Source organism: Camponotus vicinus, unplaced genomic scaffold (genome assembly GCF_025532165.1).
Source record: "Camponotus vicinus isolate PSW18456_S1 unplaced genomic scaffold, iyCamVici1.0 SCAF_9, whole genome shotgun sequence".
Classification (NCBI taxonomy): Eukaryota; Metazoa; Arthropoda; class Insecta; order Hymenoptera; family Formicidae; genus Camponotus; species Camponotus vicinus.
Genome location: NW_028141981.1, coordinates 9846677 through 9867544, shown reverse-complemented (window position 1 = coordinate 9867544; position 20868 = coordinate 9846677). Strand labels below are relative to the sequence as shown.

The 20868-nt window shown below is 42.0% G+C and overlaps 1 protein-coding gene across 1 annotated transcript in view; it reads right to left on the bottom strand.

Annotated features, from left to right (window-relative positions):
* The window catches only part of LOC145976668 (nephrin), a 372381-nt gene extending 352625 nt beyond the window's left edge, over nucleotides 1–19756 (bottom strand). The window contains exon 1 of the mRNA XM_083107939.1: nucleotides 19683–19756. The gene's annotated coding sequence lies outside the window, so the exon portion shown is untranslated. The remainder of the gene's footprint in view (nucleotides 1–19682) is intronic.
* Between the last annotated feature and the right edge of the window lie 1112 nt (nucleotides 19757–20868).

Below are 20868 nucleotides of genomic sequence, written 5' to 3'. Positions count from 1 at the left end.
AAGTACGAACTCTAACTGAAGTTTACACAGGCTAAACTAGCGCCAGACCGGGGACACACTCTGTGCAGCTTAATCGGGTCGGGGCAACGAATGGGACATAAACATTAACGGTGTCTGTAAAAACACGCGTGCACGCTTTAATTTTAATATTCCGCGTTGCGCTCGCCACAATCTCTAGCATAATTTACATACATAGAGATTATATGCATATTATATAGTGCTCGAAAGGAATCTTGACTTTGCCCTGTAGATGGTGTAAAAATGCTCGTGATACCATGTAACAATTTTAAATCCTGAAATCGCCAGTATTGCGACTATTACACAAAACAATGTTTAACCGCATCATACATTTATCACAGGAAAAATACGATATTCCATCCTCGTGCATTGATCGGGCAGGGACAGAGGGGGAGGGGAGCGAGTAGCGGTATCGAAATATTAAATCCCTTTTACACGGTCTATAATTCGCGAGAAAATTTACGACAGGATTACCACGGTAATCCCGGGAGTGATATTATGCATGAAAAAGTTCTGTTTTACACTGACCAGGAATTTAAATTAGAAATTATCCTTCAAAAAACTATAGAATCGCGCGTCGGACGTTATCACTCCGAAAGTCGAATTATAAAAATTCGAAATTTACTTTTTCTCACCTTTTAAAATCTACTCGTAACATAAATTGCGCGTAAGACTCAGGAATAAATTTTGCCCGCACGCAACCTAGCTTTTTTCATGCAAAAAAACACGCGAGTTAAGTCATTGCGTAACAAACACACGTTCCGTCCAATCCGTCCAATTTCTTTACACGCTTCCTTTACCTCGCGTCTCGCGAGTCCGCTGATAAGATTACGCTTGCCAGCGAGAAACACGCATACAGCAAACATGTTCATATAGCGTGCGAGGCTTGCAAAAGCGCGTAATTCTCTTTAATTTTCCTTCTTTTTTTTTCTCTTTTTACCTAATGCTGACCAGTTCCGTTCCGTGTCCGCTTCGTCCCGTCTCCGGAACCGCTCCCGAGATTTGTTTTCCCGCCCGTTGATTTCAATATCATTCGAGCACACCGGGATTCCGCGGCCGGAGCGCGATAATTCACGATAGTACACGAGATGCATATTTATAATATTCTCTCTTACGGATGCTACTACAAGTTTGAGTTTGCATAGCCCGACAGAGAGTACGCTCTGTAGCATACACCATTAATGAATATTCTCCTGCGAACACGGTGTAACGTAAGACGAGACTTCGGGGCTCGCAGTGACTTCGCGATGCTCCCGACACACCGCCACCGCCCCGCGGTGCCTTGTTTCAGAAGTTCGTAAAACGTGAATCCGTCTCTTGCCTGCATAATTAAAGCAGCTGTCAAAACTGACGACGTCGGAGTTAAATTAGGTTGCATAAAAATACTTTAACGCTCTTTTTCTTTGCTTGTTTGGTGAGATCAACTCGATATCTCTTTTCTATCTATACTCGAAAAATATATACGTTACGCACGCTCCTTTGCTTCGATTTGTATTCCGACTTGACTCGACTTGTACCAGATAACAAGATTACCGAAATAAATACGTTGTATATCGAATTAAATTCGATACGAATTAAAGTAGATTACACTTGACATTTATCTGACGTGTAAAAAAATAAAGATAAAGCGCGAAATGCAATTTATAATAATTTATTTAAGCGCATAATAACAATTATAATATGCACCATACAGTGCCTTGTTTTCCGGTCGTTGATTTCAATTCCACGGTATACTCCTCGCTCGGTTTTGCACTCAAGCGCAGTCACAGTAACTCGGAAACTTCGGACAGCCCAATCACTCCTGTTAAGCTGCAGGTAGCGAATGTCGCGACCGATGAATCCCCTGATGTAATGGACACAACGGGACAGTTTCCAATAGACATTGCCTTCTTGTATAAGATAGATGGCAATAAATAGTCGTGGTAGTGAATAATATTGCTCATTTCGAATTTAAACTTTTTTTTAATTTCTGTGATATTCAGCAATGCTGTGATTTAGTAATGCTTCATTATCCTCTCTCATCATTATTTAGTAAAAGGTCATAAGGTCAACAGACAATAAAATATCCCGATATATTTATTGCTCTAACATATTTCCCACCGCCGAATTTATCGATCGGCTTATGGTCGACAACGAGTCGAAACAAGAGAAAGATTTCCAGAGAAAGATAGGGATGTATGTGGGAGGAGGTCGGACGTCTCTTTACGCCCATTTGATCAACGAGCGACAGAATCCATCCGTGGCAACGGCATTGACGCATATCCTGTGGAGAGAGCATTCACATATTTTTCAGCCTAACGAATAATTGCTAGAAAACAATATTCGCAGACTAGAAAAATATGTGAGGCGCAAGTGGCTGGATCGGGAATCGAACCCGAGTCTTTCGCTTTCCGGGCAACTGCTCTAGACCACTGAGCTATCCAGACCTCACACCTAATGCTGCTTTTTAACACAGTGATATGCGACTCCAGAGCGATGTTGGTATCTTGCTCGATGGATGCAATGCCGATTGCCATGGAGGATCCTTGAAAAGGTCGCTCGCTGACCAAATAAGTGCCGGTGGAGGTATTCGCGTACATGCTGGCTTCCGACTGGCCTTCCGTATAAAACGGCACCGACGAGCACAACGCCGTAGAGTGACCACATCCCCCAAGATCCCTCTAGTATATATTATCCCCACTGTACCAAATAGCAGTGGCGGATGGACCCTAAGATAGGGCCGGGGCAGGCCTCCCGAACAACTATATCGATTGTACGCCAAAAGCAAGAACGCCAACACAAGGGGAGGGATATTTCGCGCTTTGTCGACGCGGCATTATCGTTTCGCGATATACATATGCAGCGGGAGAAATATTATACATAAGTGGCCGTCAAAGTGCAAGCTACACGGCCAGATTCTACAGGATCGGCGCCGGCTTGCCGCTGTGTTTCTCGTCTGCCGTGTGTAGTCACTATCCGGGCGAGGAAGAGGGGGTTGGTCGGCGGTCTCGGGAACACCGGAGATTCCCAGCAGGTTCTCCCAACTAACCTATCGGTTTCTGGCCGGCTGCCCCGCTTAATGGGAATTGAGAACTTTCGACTCCGGACGCGCGATAATTCATCGCTCTCTCGCTCTCGTAGCTGGCGGCCGGCGTATGCCGTTACCGTTACGTGCCGACCTTCGGCTCGTATATACGTACGTACGATGTATGTACCAACGACGACGACGACGACGACGACGACGACGACGACGACGAGGATAAGTGGTGAACGAGGGTGGCTCCGGTGGATCCGGTGCAGCCGCAGGCGGGCGCGAAGATACGAGCCAATTGCGGGAGTCGGAGTTGGCCTCTCTCGTACATCCGCGAATGCAGTCGGCAAACGAGTTTACCGAAGCGTGTCTGTGTCCGCCACCTTCTGTCCCGTTCGATTACCCTCTTCGTCCCTCTTCCGGCTTCTCTCGCTCTTAACGTTCGTTACCGCGACACGAGATATGCACCCCTCTACTCGACGCCCTCGACTGTTCTCGTCTTCCTTCTCTTATCTAGTGTGTCTCTGTTGGAATTCGCGCGATATCGCGTTGGAATATTAAAATGCAGAGGAAAGATTTCGTTGTTTATTTCTGAGACACTATGATATTTATTTTTTCTCCCAGTTTCTTGCTCCTTCTCGTTGCATAATCTTTAGGTTGAATTAAACTCTCTTCGTGTTCGATATGGACAGGCAAAAAAGCTATATTAAATTTTACGAAAATTTTTCTCTTAGCTTACAGTATATTAAGTATCACAAGTGTAACTTGCGCGTTTATGAATACCTTGTGTTCTACGAATTATTATGACGTGTAGAAAGAGCTTCAGAAACTCCGGATTGACGACACCGATATTTTATATAATGTGCAGTATAGGTTTTATTAAGAGAGTCTGGAAAACATACGTCCTGAATTATTGCGAGTCGGACGGGCCGTTAGCTCGCGTTGATGTCGTTTCGCCTACTTTATAGGCCGAATAACGAGGAACAACTTGTCCGCGTTTACGAGCTTCTCTAGATTCTATTGCACTCCGGCATTTGTTGTAGCGCGATGACCATAAGTTTAACGGTATAATTACTTTCCCGATATTCACACGGCACGAATATCTTACGACATTACGACCATGTAATTCGTGAGAGCATTAACAGATTAATAAATCCGTTGTTATTCCAACGGAGGTGATTATACGCTACTTTGTCGCGATAAGCGATAAAGAATAAGCGAAAAAAAGCACAAAAGCGAATATATATGCGAGCATAAATATTTCAATAAAATTAAAAAATTTTTCAAAATTAAAAAGTTGTAATTTTGTTCGAAAAAAATAATATTTGTTATCTTATTGTTTTTAAATTTTTTATTGCCATCAAAAATGGGAATTCTTTTCTTATACTTTGATTATGTTTTTGTTGGCAGCCTCCTCACGAATTATTAGCTTCAGATTCCGAAGAATCATTCACCTTCATCTTGTGAGGGTGAACGTGTAGAACGTTCGTCCCATCTCCGCCTCTCGCAGCATCTTGGAAGTCCTCTCACGTTACAGCAGAGAACCGCGGATATTATTTCCTCGTAACGACGATCGAACGATCGTCCCTCGATAGTACAACGAGAAAAACGATCCGTCTGTTCGTCGAATCCGGAAACAAGGCGGACATAAAGGCGGAATTTTTTTCTGCATTTTGCGCGTACTTATTAAAAGGAACGCGCAACGAGATTATCGCGAGTTACCTAGTTGGTTAGTTCGTCTCAAAGTTAGTCGCGCGACGAACAGCGAGAGCTACGAGAGGAGAGAGTGGAGGAGAGCATGACAGGATCGGTAGGTAGGTTCAGGGTGAGCGACTTTACTCGTTAAGCAAGCCCTGAGGCTGCTCGGCGCACCCAAAGATTCTATACCTGCATCCATTTCCCGTTTCTACCAGCCCGCGCTTGTGTCGTCGACGACATCGTCGTCGTCGTCGTCGTCGTACTCCGTCAAGGGCCTCGCGTCTCCACGTTTCTCCAAGTCAAAACGTTCTCCGTTCCCTTCCTCTGTCGCGGTACCCACATGAGCTAACTCCTTCTCGACGATCGAGCTTGCATAATGGATGACGGAGGACAGACGGAAGCGGAGAAGAGAGAAGTAGACGACAGAAGGAAGGAGGCAGGAGAGAGATTAATTCGCTGAAACCCCTATCCGCGCGTTAGATCTCCCAATCATTCCCGCCCTTCCCCGGATAATGTATCGGCGGGATAAACCTACCGATTTGAGCGAGTCAATTCATCGTCCGAGCTGCCAGACAAAGCGGAATAATCCCACACCGACAAACGAAAATGGCTCTATTAACCCGCAATATTTAATTATAAAAATAACTTTTGATACATATCATTTTTCTGTGTAGGAAAAGAGTAATTTTTTATAGCACACAATCATGAAGTAAGATCTTCAAAAGTAATTAATTTTTATATAAAAATAATATTCCTGTATAATACACGTATAATCTCTCTCGTTTTAATTTCGTAAAAATCTATTTTAATTAGTAAAGTGTAAAATAATTTCAATTGGTCTAAAGAGTTTGCTATATCTGAAATTTAAATTTAAAAAATTATAAAAAAATATAAAAGAAAAATAACAATCAAATCTAATAAGAAAAGAAAGAAAATTAATTAGTAGATGAAGTTAGAGAAAGAGAAAAAAGAAACCTAAATTGTACCTAAATTGTCAATTTATCTCTATAAATTTTGCAACTTACCAGCTCGTCCGCGTTTATATATTTTTATTTGATCTCTTTTTATAAAAGAATATTTAATGTAATCTTTCCGATTTAGATTAAAGATTAATTATCATCATCTATTAAGAAAATTGCGGAAATTCTTGTTTCATAGGCGCATCATCTTTACGTATTGTTGACATGCTCTTAAATTCAAGAACATCACCGAGATCGATGCGTTCTTAAACTTCGCGACATTGTCCCACGAAGACGAGAAACCGCTTTCTAATTTCCTGACGTAATCTAAGTGAGCTGTAGAGAGCGGAACTCACTTTGCTGTTTCCGCACTTTCAGCGTGCTCGTCGCATGTATGGATACTTCGCGGTCGCCAAGTACAATGACTGCGTAAGTACACCCCAAGAGAAATCATGGCAAAGTAGTACTCATTCACGGGACGCTGATAATCTGTACAGTTATCTCTCTCTCCGACCCGGAAATAATGCTTGTACGATGATAGGGAGGCGGGGGAAGAAAGAGAGAGAGAGACAAATTCAAGCCTTTACTTCACCCTTATTCGAATGTCGACTCGTATACCATGACGTTGCCCATCGGATAATATTATCGTGCACCGATATTGGCGAACGACAAAAAGATTTTAATGAGCGCGATCATCATCGACGTCGCAAAGTCAAATTTAAATTGCACGCGCGGCCGACGGATGAATCTATCGAACGGTAATAAAAACGGGCGGTTAATAAAGATGCCTCGTCCGGATAATTGATACTTCTGCGGACGTGGAACGAGGTCGACGACGACGATGACGACGACGACGACGGCGATACGTCAAAAACATTCGACCGATCTACCGTGCGCGGGAAAGGGGGGAGAAGCGAGGGACTAATGAAACGCCGGCGCATTGAAAAATGTCATTTACCCTGCGCATACATCGTCGATCTCCATCGTCGCGTAGTAAAATATCGGGTCGAGGGTTTGAACAGGGGAGTGAGGGAGAAGGAGACGCGGCGAGTCCGAACACACATCGACGCTAACCTGTCGCGCGGTTATCGTATTTTTAAATTCGCACAGGATTCGTCGCGAAGAGAGACAAGAACCATCGTCATCACCACCACCAGCACCGACACGGTGGATAGTGTAGGCACGCGATAATTGTGGATAATTCTCGGCGTCGCGTGCCACCCGCTTCCTCCCGTCCTCCCTAATTATATGTCTCCCAGCCCTTCCGGCGTTCTCGCGCACATTTCATATACATGCATACGTACATGTAGATATACATGTATATATATATTAGTATATATATATATATATCTCGACGCTGCCAACGAGAGAAACCGCACTGGTGGTGGAAACATGTAAGCCCTTCGATCGACACAAACGGGAGAGCGAACAAAGGGAGAATAGGATGTAGGATGTCCTTATTGACAGGACGACCAATATAATCATCCGCATTCCATCCCATGTTACATACATGTGATTTCGCATATCAATCAAGTATATAAGACGTGTCCAGAATGATGGATTATCAATAAGTATTAAATTTATCGGAATGTTAAAAAATTGTGTATGTATACTTGTTGAATTAGCAATTTATAATAAATAATTCGATTTATTTCATTGCACAGCTTTACCACATTTCTTTAGAATAAATTGGTGTTATATAAATATCAGTATTTAAAATTCACGGTATGAAATAAAAATTATTCGCAAAATATTTTAAATATTTTATAAAAATTTAATTTTTTAAATAAATAAAAAAAGCAATGAATATATGCGTATATAAAAATAAATTAAATATTATTCAATATTACAGAAAATTACACAAATATAATATTTCTACAATAATACACACTTCTAAATGTACTACATAATTTTTTAGTCTATTTTAGTTTTAATTTCGTGAATATAATTACATGTGCAAGATGGAAATAACTTTACATAAATTAAAAAAATGAGTATAAAAATCAAATTTCCTTCAAATAATGTCATTAATTTTATAATTCAGAAAACGTATATCCGGAAATTTAATATTATATCTAGCAGTACATCTTCAAGATCTATGTAAATATTTATCGCATTCCATTTTCGATTTATTCCAGCGATTATCACAAGAACAACACATCACGAGGAGATATTTGAAGCAGCAACTGGCAAATGATTTCTGTCGCAAAGTCGTCCGCCAGACGAGAGAAACGAGACGAATAATGACTTAAAACATACGAGAAGCCAGCCACGATGGCGCGAATGTAAAATATTTCATTTAGAGAAGAGTAGCTCGCCGGCTGGCCAGCAGCTTAACGAAACCGTAAAGAAAAAACTCTCGTAAAAAAGTCCGCGGAAAATCTATCCCGCCACTCGCTTAAATTCTATCCTCCGTCTAATAGACCCGAGCGAGAAGAACGGCGGATACAGAGGTCGGTGAAGATCCCAAAATGCTCTCCTTCAAACGCGATTCGCGCGCGCATAGCTCGAAAGTAATTCCGAAAGTTTCTCCGCCCCAAAGACGAGCAGACGGCACAAAGGATTTATTCGGAATGTCAAGGAGAAAGAGAGAGAAGTCGGGGAAGATCTGTTTCACTAACCGTGCGTACGTTGCGGATTTGTGCATTCGTAAGATAACATCCGACATTCAATTTCTTTACCTTGAGATACCTTATGACGGAAAGCCACGTGCTTTGTAATTGCGTCCGTCACATTTTGACATTTTATTATATTTCCATAGAACCATTTTATAAAACTTGCATGATGAAGAAACAACAAATTTCAATCACATGAATATATTTATTTATGTTAATCAATATATTTCTTTACATTGACTTGCCAAATAAAAGTAGTATCATTTTCTATCATTTTTTAAAAATTAAAATTTAAAAAAAAATTTATATATAAAAATACATGCATATTTCTTTTAGATTACTTCTCTTTGTACTAAACGTCATCTGGTCTGTCTCTTCTCGTGTCTACATGTTTCGTTTAGTAATCTATCTCTTTCATCGTCGCGTAAGTCAGGGGCCAGACATGCGAGTCCGACGCCAGTGCAATTGCATGTAATTATTCTAATTCGTGGTACGCGAGCCCGGAGCTCGCATTCGAATGCATTTACCGCATCACTTTTTACCTTTTCTCGCCAATTCCATGGTGTGGGTGCTGAATGGCAAATCATCGCCGCACGTGATATACGCATCGAATTAACTCACGCGCGCATCTCGTTTCGTAAAAGCGGAGAATTTTAAAGGCAAAACTGAAAAAGATTCGCGCTATTGAATTCCTTCGAGGTCTTTCATCATTGCGCAAAACATGAAGTGATCGAACTTTGATGACGATCGAATCATGCCGATTGCTACGAAAAAGTAAAAAATTATCCGCATTCTGCAATTTACTACAACTATAGCAGAGAACTCACAGGCACAACATTTTTCCACACAGCTCCCTTGCTTTTCAACTTGCATTTAATCTAACAAGCTTTATCCAGTTCCGTTTTTGGTTGCGCTGTCAGTTACGCATGCATCGCACTTTTATACTAATCCGTAGAAAATTGACGACCTGTTTCATACAGTTGAAATACTTCAAATTCTGGGATCTTGAATCATCCATCGTATAGCCCTGGGATCTCGCCCCTTCAGATTAATCAATTTTCTACAGATCAACAGAAAGATGCGATGTATGCGTGGTTGACAGGGCAACTAAAGACTTTTTTTCTGAGGACATAAACAAATTTGTAGAATGCTGGACCAAATGCATTGAAAATCAAGGAAATGGAAAAATGATGTGCTTGTAAGTTCTCTCTGTTGTAGTTGTGATAAATTACAAAAATAAATTGCGAATAAATTTGCGATTCGCCCTCGTATAAATCACTAATATGCCAATCGCGCATGTTGCTACGAATCAAGCGTAAGGCTTAACATTGCCATCGAGGCAATGCAACAACAAGTCGGTTAAACAGGGGGTAACGGGGGGGTAACTGTTTATAAGCAGCGAGTAATACGTAATTAGCCTACGACGGGGACAGGCGGGTAACGTCGAATCCGCGAACATTTTCATTTCGGCAGTAAGCGGCATGTATGTATGTTAACCCGGCCGGCCGGTCTAATGGATTTGCTTTTACCTGAAATTGAATTATAACGCTGTAGCAGTTTGCGGCTTTGCCGCGTAACAAGATTTAATAAAGCACGCCCGCGCGCGTAATAATATGGTGCAGTAATAACATATGCAGTACATTACTGCGATATACATATCCCGCGTGGATATATATCAGCGCATGGACGCGGGGGAGGGGGGAGGGGGAGATATTACCGGCGCCGCGGTCGCCCCCCCCTCCCCCCCCCGAAATTGCGACGCTCTGCGAACCAGAGACATCGCGCACGCGCTTTCGCGACATCCGTTTTGTCCTTCGCGCCACGGAAATGCGCGGACTTGCGATCTTATTTACCGCACAATTTCATTTTGCACCATCCCGTGGATCGACCCCGCGCGCGCGCGCGAGCGCTCGTTCCGTCTCCGTAAGCCCCGCTATGTCCGGACTATCGCCGGCGGAATCCTCTCGCAAAGATGTAACGTAACGAAGAAGGCATCTCGCCGTCTTATTTCCACGGATTGCGTCGCGCGATCTCAACGTGGAATACGAAAAACCAGCGAACGCTCGGAAAGAGAGGGAAGAGGAAGCTTGAAGGGAGCACGAAACGCTCTGAATTACCCTCGGCGACCCCGACATCAGGTGCTGCTCATAGTTACATACGGTGTCTCAGAAGAGCAATGTATCTAATATCTATATCTATAAAGAAATTTATAATTTTTATTTAGTGACAATTTTAAAAAGCCGTCATTTATAGCAAATCGGTCATTTTTACATTAAAGTTGAAATATTTTATTCTCTCTCAAAATAAATGTTTGGTCATTTTTACATTAAAGTTGGATTTTTTTAAATTTTTCTCAAAATAAATTTTTTTAGTTCAAATTAATTGTGAAAAGCTTTTTATATAAAATAAATCTTTAATTTCTACATTTAATAATAGATATTCTGCCGTCATAAAATATCTCTAGAGTATTTTCTCTAATATATCCGAGTTCGACGACACCCTATATACAGGCATCGGACAGCCGAGGAAGAGACAGATGGATTCGGACCGACGAGCAACGTGGCATGTCGCGAGAAAAAGACAAGGAAGAGAGGGCGGAGAGAAAGGTGAATAGATGTAGAATGGCAGTTTAGCGGAGATGGGTTGCAAGGAGGAAGGAAGCAAGGAAAGGAAGATCAGGAAGGAACACGTAATTCCGGGGGGCTTAGCGCGTCCCAATTTTCGGGCCAGTAAATTCCAATAACGTCCGATGCCCTTAAACTCTTCGTACATCACATCGTCTCTCGAACCAGCGATCGATTTATAACCGAGAAATTCGAGTTATCGATACCTATCGGTATCCCCGGCCAAAATCTTGGACAATGATTTATGAGTCATTGAGGGAACCATCCTGATCGTACGTACGATCTTCATCGCGAGGCTGTAGCCCGCGGTTTTAATACACGAAAGGTGGTAGAGACGCGTGTCGAACCGGGTGAGTTACCGGGGTTTCTCTCGGTCTATTCGTTTTCGTTACGAAAGGCAAGCAGCCGGAATTCAAGTTTTCAAGTATCGTCCCAGGAAAGCAAAAAACCGACAAAACCTCAGTTAACTTCAACCGCTATTTATGGGAACGACCGTACGTCCGTCGATCGGCATGTGCGAATTTCTCATTCTTTTTTACGATCTAGCCTGGCTCTTAGATCTTTCCTATTTTCTACCCGTACACAACTGAAGAGTTTTATAAATTATAAGAGCTCACCGCGTTCTCCGAGACCTTTTGTCGCGAGCTTCGGGACCGGTGGCTTTCAATCAATGACCGAATAAGATCGAATTTCCGGCGTTCTCTTGCCCCTTGTCCTCTAGACGATCCCGAAGAAATCGATTTAGCGGCGAGAATCGTCGAGGACGAGGCTGCGACGTGCACAACCCGACCGATAGTATGCGCAGAATACCGTAATGCCGGACAACGTTAGAGCCAATAACTTACGCCACGCACTTTGAACGGTCTCGTCCGGCTTTGCGGCTTCGTGACTAAATAGTAATATCAGGAATGCTGTGGCAGCATCGCACACACATACATGCACACGTACATCCATACACTTGCAACGTTCCTAGCGTTTGCTGAGACGCAAGAACCGCGGATTGCGACCCGCACGAAAATGCGACAGCAAATCGACGATAAAGATCAAATCCGTTCGGGGCGATTGATTCTCTATCGCCGTAACTGGCAGGAATGAATTTCAAGCAAGATCCTTTAGGAAATTGAGCGTTAAAAGCTCGAGCAAAGATACGAAGATGTGATGATACTAATTGAAATTACACATCGCATGTTACATCGTCATATCGTTGTTATAACTGAACGCATCGTATAAACTTGATGATATATTCCAAGTAAATTCCTGCGTTACAAATGGCGCAACACGCGGTATCATACCCACTATTAATTTCCTGTATAGCAGTGTCTAGCTAGCCAATGGTATAATGTAGAAGTCTATGGTATCAATGTATATTCCTCTCTAGCTTTCGATGTATGTGCGATGTGTGTGTATGTGTGTATACGTGCGGACGAGCGACGCGATGTAATACAACGCAAATCATATCAACCGCGCGAAGACAATAGAAGACCAATTAATTGGATATAGGTCGCTAGACGATTACATCTCTCCAGCCATTTCGCTGGTACGTTCCTATATAACGAGATATTCGATTCGCCCTGAAGCCACTACGAGAGAAAGAGAGAGAGAGAGAGACACAGAGAGGAGATAAAAGGACACCGGGGATATCGGAGAAGTGGGATTCGGGTTGGGATCGAGCAGAGTGACAGTCGCAAATAACGACGACGCTTGCCCTTTGACGGGCCTTTGACTCGAGACGAATCATGTTGCCATGACCTCCCACGAAGCCTCACACTGCGAAGAATCGGCCAATTAAGGAACTCGTGCGATTACCTTACACGACAACGATTGCGTCAACTCTTATTGCTACGACCGAGTTTTCGCATTTGCTTCTCGATTGCTTTCACGATATACATCCGGATCTACTACAGATTTTAATTCCGCGGCGGAAACGATCTTTGCGCTACATAATCTACTTTGCTGCGAAAACATACAAAGATACCTATCGTAGAGTTACTCACGAAATTGATCCAATAAGAATTTCAGGAATTTTATAAAATCAGAGGAAAAAATGTGCACATAATAACAGAAAAAATAGAGAAAGAAAGAGAGCAACAAATTTCTATGGCTTGCACATGTTAGAAAAAAATTAATATATTTCTAAAATATTGCAAGAGAGAAAGAGGGAAATTAAAAAAAAATTGCCTTCCCAAAATTACAAAACAATGTCAATTCTATCTCGACTGAAATCTACGCGCGAAATAAATTAAAAAAAATATTTTCTTGTTATTAACTGGCTGCATATGTATATTTCAGAGGAAAATGCATCATGACTTTCCGCAGATACATACGCCAACATTTCGCGAATCGATACGATCGCACAATTTAATTTGATTCAACAAAAGCTTGTAGCTTCTACAGCTGTTATCAGACATCAACTCCACATCCGGAAGATGTATAGCACCGGAAAACATTCGATACACTCTATCCTTTAGCTCGCGGCTCATTATTCTCTCGCTCTGCCAACTTTATTCGCGATTATTCCTATAGATGAGACTGTGGACAGCGGACATCAGCGTTATCTTTGTTTCGCGCGGCACAAAGCGACGTTGCGGAGCGTGTGTGCACGCGGCAACCCACACGAATAATGAAATTTCGTTACCGCAAGACAATACTGTCATGCATGCCTGGCCAGATTCTGTTGCGCTCACGGCCAGCCCCGCTGAAAGCTACACGCCGAACAACTGTTATCGCGGCAAATTGCACGTTCCTTGTGTACCATTACGAAATTCTGCGGCAACATTGTTGTCCCTTGCACGTAACGCACATTACGGTTTACGAATCATACGTGCCTCTTTTTTTTTTACAACGAACATGCGACGCGTTATCGCGGGCGATCCAAAACTGTCGGCGATTACGATCCGTTCGATTATTGACGCCGGCGAAATCGAAAGCAGCCGCGAAAGCTGGGCAACCGCGACGCGGGTCATCGCGAATACGATTTGCATGCGTTATATCGGAGTCCAACAAATACGAATTTACCCTGCGTGATGTATGTATCTCATGAATTACACGTACAAAACGACAATAGCGTAAAACGATATCATCAGATCTGTATCCATCTTATCTCGTTTTATCTCTCGTTTTATCTTGCTCATTTTGGGAGCACTGCACTGTCACCCCTGAAGCCATATTGTATTCATGGTCCGTTCTTATTTCAAGACCGTCTAGTAGTGTCTTAAAATGCTAATACAGCTTTATGATAGGTTTATTGAATAGAGCGAAGCGTGGCACAGTAGACAGCGCACTAGTCTACAAAAGCCAAAGGCCCTGGGTTCGATTCCCGGTAGAACCGAAAAATTGTATACGCTCGCTCCTCTCTCGAAAGGCAATGGCAAACCACCGAGAAATCTTGCCAAGAGCATCTCTCTAATGTACAGCCGTTCGGAATCGGCATTAAACTATAGGTCCCATATACGTGTGATAATCTGATGCGCAACACAGATATATGAAAGAGAGAGAGAGATCACCATGTTTGAAATCGAACAAAAGGACTAAGAAGAAGATAGGTTTATATTAAGATTGTACTTAAGATGGTTTTAAGTGTAAGAACGGATTATAAATACTGGTCCTAAAGTACCGTTGCGGAATCAAGATCGCCCGAGGTGTCTCTATGACCCGCGCCCTTCGATAGCTCTTCCCCCCGTGATAACTTGGCTTTATTTATCGGGTAGATAGTCTAAATCAAGCCGGCGTTCTCTCCACCTCTGTCTCTTTTTTTTGCGATCAGTCACAGGCGCGGAAAGGAAGAAAGCGGAGGGAAAAAGAGCGAAAGGTCCGGCGAGAGAGAGAAAGAAGGGACAAGAGAGGATAAAATGAGGGAGAGAGAGGTGCAGCGGAGAATCGGTTCGCATAGATCGTCGGCGCAGACAGCCGCGCCATTAGATACGCCCATCTCAATCACTGGCGTACGGAGGGTCATAAATTCTCGCGGCGGCGGAGGAGATGGTGGCGATGGTGGTAATGGTGGTGGCTGCGAGGAGGTTACGCCACCAGGAGTGCAGGTGGATGCGCGTGCTGTAAATGCACCACAGGGAGTTTATGGTCGGGGTCCGTTCCCGCGCTTTCATCTTAGGCGAGATTAGCGACTGTTTGCGCTGGCACGCGTATACTTTACGGAATAACGGCGATTAGGCGCTTCCGCGAGCGCGCGCCGGACTTCCGCTCGAGAGAGACGAGAAGTAGATATTCGTCCGCGGACACGAGCACGACAGATAATTCCGCTAAGTGCGCGGGAAGCGCTAATTATACGCTTAAAGTCCACTAGGACTTCCGCTCGCTCGCAACCGCCTGGCTAATTGCCGGTAAGATATTTTTTATAGACGCGGTAAGTCCGCGTAAATGATAAAGTAAATTGCTCCTCCTCTCGCGCGCGAAAGAATTCGAATCTAATGACTTTCGGGTCGAGTGTCCCGACTTTGTAAGCGTCAATTACGTATCTCCATACGCGTGCTCTCTCTCTCTCTCTCTCTCTCTCTCTCTCTCCCCCCTCTCCAGCTTCGTTTCGCCCGACAGAAAAAGAAAATTATTTTGTCCTCGATAAAAAGAGAACTTTACGAATGCAGCGAGTCCCGAATCCTCTTTGCTCGCGTACCAATTATACTATTTGTACGGCGACGGTTTATTTTCAGCGGAAAATTTACATAATCAAACTTATTGTGGAACGGTGCGATATCTTTTACGATGTGTACAAAGTAACGTGAAAATAAAAATTTTCCTCGGATTTTCGCTTCTATCTTTCTAAAAAAAACTACATGACCTTATTTTTTTTAATTTAATCAGTTCAGAATTTAAGTCATTTAAATCATTTTTCTCGTTCGTCCTATATTTCTATTTTTTCCTATGTTTTCTATTTAAGAAAATCAATATAATCATTAAATCAAATAAAAATAACATTTTAATAATTTTCATTAAAATATATAATGTTTAATGAAAAAAATAAATAATAAATGATAAATAAAAAAGAGAAAGAAATTATAAATATATAATTTACAAGTCTAGAGAAAAAAAACTTTAAAATCCGTGGACATACTAGCTACGTTACGACAAACTCCGACTTTAACAAAGAAGTTTATATCCTTCGCAATATTTTCATACGATAAATATTACCGCGCGGCTCACGTTACGCGATACTTCAACGCTGACATTTATCTACGAAATTGCCTGTCGCGTTCGCGCGCGCTGACAAATGCTCCGCGATGTTAGTACATACTAATGAAAACTTCATTTAAACAAGATTATACGACGTTAATACCAACTATTATTACGGAACGTATTAAACTGACGACTGGACGAACCGGCGAGATCGAAGTTACCTTCTTTACTACACATCTTAATTAACAGAGTTACCTTACTTGCCCGACATAACTCGATTATCTTCAGCAGATATAAATTTCAAGTATTAAAGACTTATTAAAGAGACCCGATATCATTATTCTTACAACTATATGCAAACTACCCAGAAAAATCATAAAATGAGACAAAAAGATGTTGGGTTGCTAGCCACTCACTCGCAATTAGCAAGATGAAAAATGTATAATACGGAATTGAGGGAACCGGTTTATGCACGCAATATTCTATACTTCGTGCTAGAAGCAACTTTAGCTTAAAGAGAGGGTGTGGAAGCGGAGATGGCGGTTATAGGGCCTGAAAGTTACCGCGAGAGAGGCGGTAGGCAGTGATCGAGCGGTCGCGACTTAATGAAACTCTTAAGTGCCAACTATTAATATGGCTTCCAAGTTACCGAGAGGCCCGCTACACCTCCGTCCTTAGTGTCCGCGTTTCCCCTCCTTTTGCCTTCCCATCGATTACAAGTTTCCCGAGGAAACAGCCGTATCGCGCGATTTCACGGGAGAAAAAGCGAGAAATTAATTTTATTTATTCTCCCTTATATTTTCCGTTGGTAAAAAAAATGCATCGAACAATCAACGAGATCTATCTAACCCATTTTAGATGAGCCCCGATTAGCCTGCCTTTTCCAACTCTACAAATATCAAAGTGTACACTACCCGCTACTTAGCATTTCGCTAAATTATCTTATGGCTCTTGTAGATACGGCTATAAGCATTAACATAAGTCATGAAGAATCGTTATTGCCCGGAATAATAGTCATCGTTTGAATCATATAATGTCTAATTACAACGTCAATAAGTATCATATAATTATTATAATAAATAATTGAATGCCACGTACATATGTTTCGTCCATCAGAAAATAAAAAAATTAATTTTGTCATCTAAGAAGACTATTCCTGGGAATCGCAATCGATTATTATTCAATGAATCGACCCAGAAAATATTTCGCAAACTACGTACGTAAGGGATGAAAATAAAAATTGGAACGTGTCAACCATTATCCCGATCAGCTGTTTTCAGATCCGGATATCCAGCAAGAATTTACGCTCGCATTCGCTAAGCGTGCTAAACCGAGTTCACGCCTTGTCGCGCTTTTCAAGCCGCTGTCACGCAAGGCGATCGGCTACCGAGGGGTTCGCGTCCCTGTCCCCAATTTGTCTTTGAATGAAAAATTGATCCGGTTAGCGACTGTGTTGCAGCTTGTCGGAAATTGCGAGCCGAAGAGGAAACTGGCGAGAACCGGAGAGATCGATGACGCGCGCCGATATTTTATCCGCTGCGATACCATCGTGACGACGTCGTCGTCCCTACAACCGAATCGCTCCTTCGTGTATTCGAATAATTATTTCCAGTCTCGAGATTCAATCACCTGGGATAAATTAAAATCTAGCAAAATTTCTGCCTCTTCTAAATCTTCTAATTCCCCCTCCCTCCCCTCTCGCGATTATCGTGATCGACACCTGATTATAAAATATCGCAAATTGAGAAGGTAACAGCTTGTAACGAGATGATATTATACGAATTTAATTAAACGTAAAATAAAATTTTTTATATGGCTGTCGAGTAGATTCTTCGTGTGAAATAAGTGTTAACGAAAATTTTCAAGATTAAAAGAAGATTAAAAGAACTCTCGTTATTAACAATCTTTATTTACGCGAGAATTAAATCACGTTCTCAATTCTTAATATGTATGTACCCTTCTCGCTCTTCTTCTTCAATTGTTTGCAGCTCTTGGGCACCCCCAACCTAGGACTGTTTCTGACAAACGTTCTCGGACAACAAATGGCTCGAACACGCCGTTTGTCTCAGACTGATGGCGCTCGCGCTTTTAGTTCACTTTGCGGGCTGTGCATTTTTTTGCATCCGCGCACGCACGCAAACGCGCCGAAAAATTCGCATCCGTTGAGAGCATTAATCGCTTTGTCGTCACGCCCGGTACCGATTCTCTTTCCTCCCTGCTCCGTTTCCCGCCGCCCCTTTTTCCCAATCTCGTTGGCGCGCGTGGTTTGCACGGTTTTTCGATTCGGTCGCGAGACAATGAAGTCCTTATCGCCAATGGCTATCGCCACGAATGCCGACCGAATCAGCCGCAACCGGCGGCCGTTTCTTTTTCTGCTTTTATCTCTCTATATAAATATATATATATATATTTTTTTTTTGTCTCTTTGGTTTACACCGGAGCATTCGCGGCTTTTACCGCAAACGTGGCACCTTTGACCGCAACGTGCTGACAGCAACAACACGCGCGCCGACTCGACAAAATTTTCCCGATTCTCTACGAACGCCATTGATAACCATTCGGGGTCCTTTCTCACCTTAAAAATTATTAGCTCCGAAATATGTCCGTGCAGCAACGTAAGATAAATTTTGTGTGATATACGTTGATTTTTCTAATCTATCGATACAACGTGAAAATTTAAATTATGCTTAAATAGGTCACTTTCCTTCGACTAAAAGCTAAAATCTCCTTTAATTAGCATCAGAAACTTTGGAATTCAAGCACTTCGAAATTGTAAGTTGCTCTGTACAAGGTGAGCACTTGTATTTTGTATGAATGATTAATTTTGTGTGTATGCGCCGGTATAAAATTACTTTACTTTTCTCTAGTAAAGAGTGTTTCTTAATTAGTGTGTTTTACCACTTTATTCACAAAACCACAGAAAATTATAAAAATTTTTTCATAATTAACATAAAATAATTGTCCAAAATTAGAGAAATGTATGTTTTATATGCTCGACATATTTTTAGAAAGAATAATAAAGAAGGTAAAAAATAATAATTATACACATACTTTTTGGTTCTCCTTTTTTAAAAAATATAATTATTAAATAAAGTATGCAAATTAAGACCGAAAAATGCTTTGAACTTATCTCTAGATAAGTATATACATGCAAAGTAAACAGTTTAAACAACAATTTTCTTCTCTTGGCGATATTAATCATCTTTTAACGGGTGCGCGTAAGTTGAGCGTATGATTACTTCGTCGGCCCGGACGAAACACGTGTCGATCGATGTAAGTACATGCCTCTTAGTTCCAGAAATAGTCGCGTCGCGCGTGTTTAACAAGCCCGCTTAACTTTTAATAGGCTCGATGGCCTAATTATGAGCCACCGCGAAGTAACGAAGTCTGTCGCACAAGAACAAGCCGATAGTGGAATATATATAATCTCCAATATCTAACAAAAATATGCGAAAATAGATACATCAAAATTCTCCTTAGTGGGCTGTCAATCAACGCAAATTATATTTATCGCTTTTGATATCTAAAATTGATGAATCGGAAACGATCGCTGCGCTTATGCGACAAACAGATACGTAAGTAAATAAAAAAAATATTCATGCAGACGTATAAAGGAAATGAATTCACTCACAGGATTGCTGCTGGATATCCTGTTATCGTGGTCGTCGTCCAATCTCGTCGGTCGCATTCGCACAAGAGGAAGCTCTGATAATCTGAAAATATACGCAAATCAAATCCGATTGCTACTTTCAGCGCTAAAGTTTTGTATCAAAGGCAGAGGGATGCATTGCTGTTAAACAAAGATATATGGCTGGCCGAATCGAGAGCGCAAACATGCATACATACATAGGTAGCTTTGATGAAAACACGTCCACCATTTTCGCGGACCGAGTCGACCGTATCGAAATCGACGGATACGCGCTTCTCGAAACATGGAATCCACGCCGAACGGTACAAAGTGGCGCGTGAGGCGATATCGAAACTGCATCAGCCTTGAATAGTGGTTAAAGCATCGCCCGCAATTGAACGCACCCCGCGTACTTGATCGCTCATAGAAGGGGATGATGGGGGAGGTCGGCCTGATACGGAAGAGATGAATACGGCGAAGCACCCATTAATTAATTAGTCGCCAAATCGGCCAATCGGCCGGTCTCGCGAACAATCAATGAACCGAATCGACCTGTCGTTGATTATAGAGGACGTACGTACGTCCTTGTGCGGTGGATCAACCGTAATTCGATGAGCCGAATACCGTGCGATCTATCGCGATCCACGAGTGCTACTCGTCATCAAACGAATAACAAGATAAGAGAGACAGGAGAAGGCAAGAATCCAAATTCTCCCCTATTTTATTTGCTAAAAAGTAAAAAAAAAAACTATTATCAAAGTTTTTTGCAAAAACTTTAAATGCAGAGGATAAAAAATTTAAATACAAAATTAAGACACGAAATCTTAGCAATTGATAAATAACATCGCGTTCATGTTAAATCCGTTAATTAATGTATGTCGAAGTCATCATCTCGACATCGACTCGTAGTTTTAATTATAATATATACAGGTGAATAATACAAAGCGATTATTAACATCCAAAATTAAATGATGCTTAACTTGTTACTAAATCCGAAACTCGCTGCCGCTACGTAACGCAGTGTAACCGACGCCGGTTAAACTCATCGTAGATCTAACTCAAAGTTAACCAATCCCAGGCCAACCGCTGCGCGGTGGTCTGGCCATCCGCAAAATTGTTATTCAAAGATAATTTTGGTGGAAGAGAAATTTCGATAGACAGTTATTTCAGTATTTTATTTTAGCGGCAG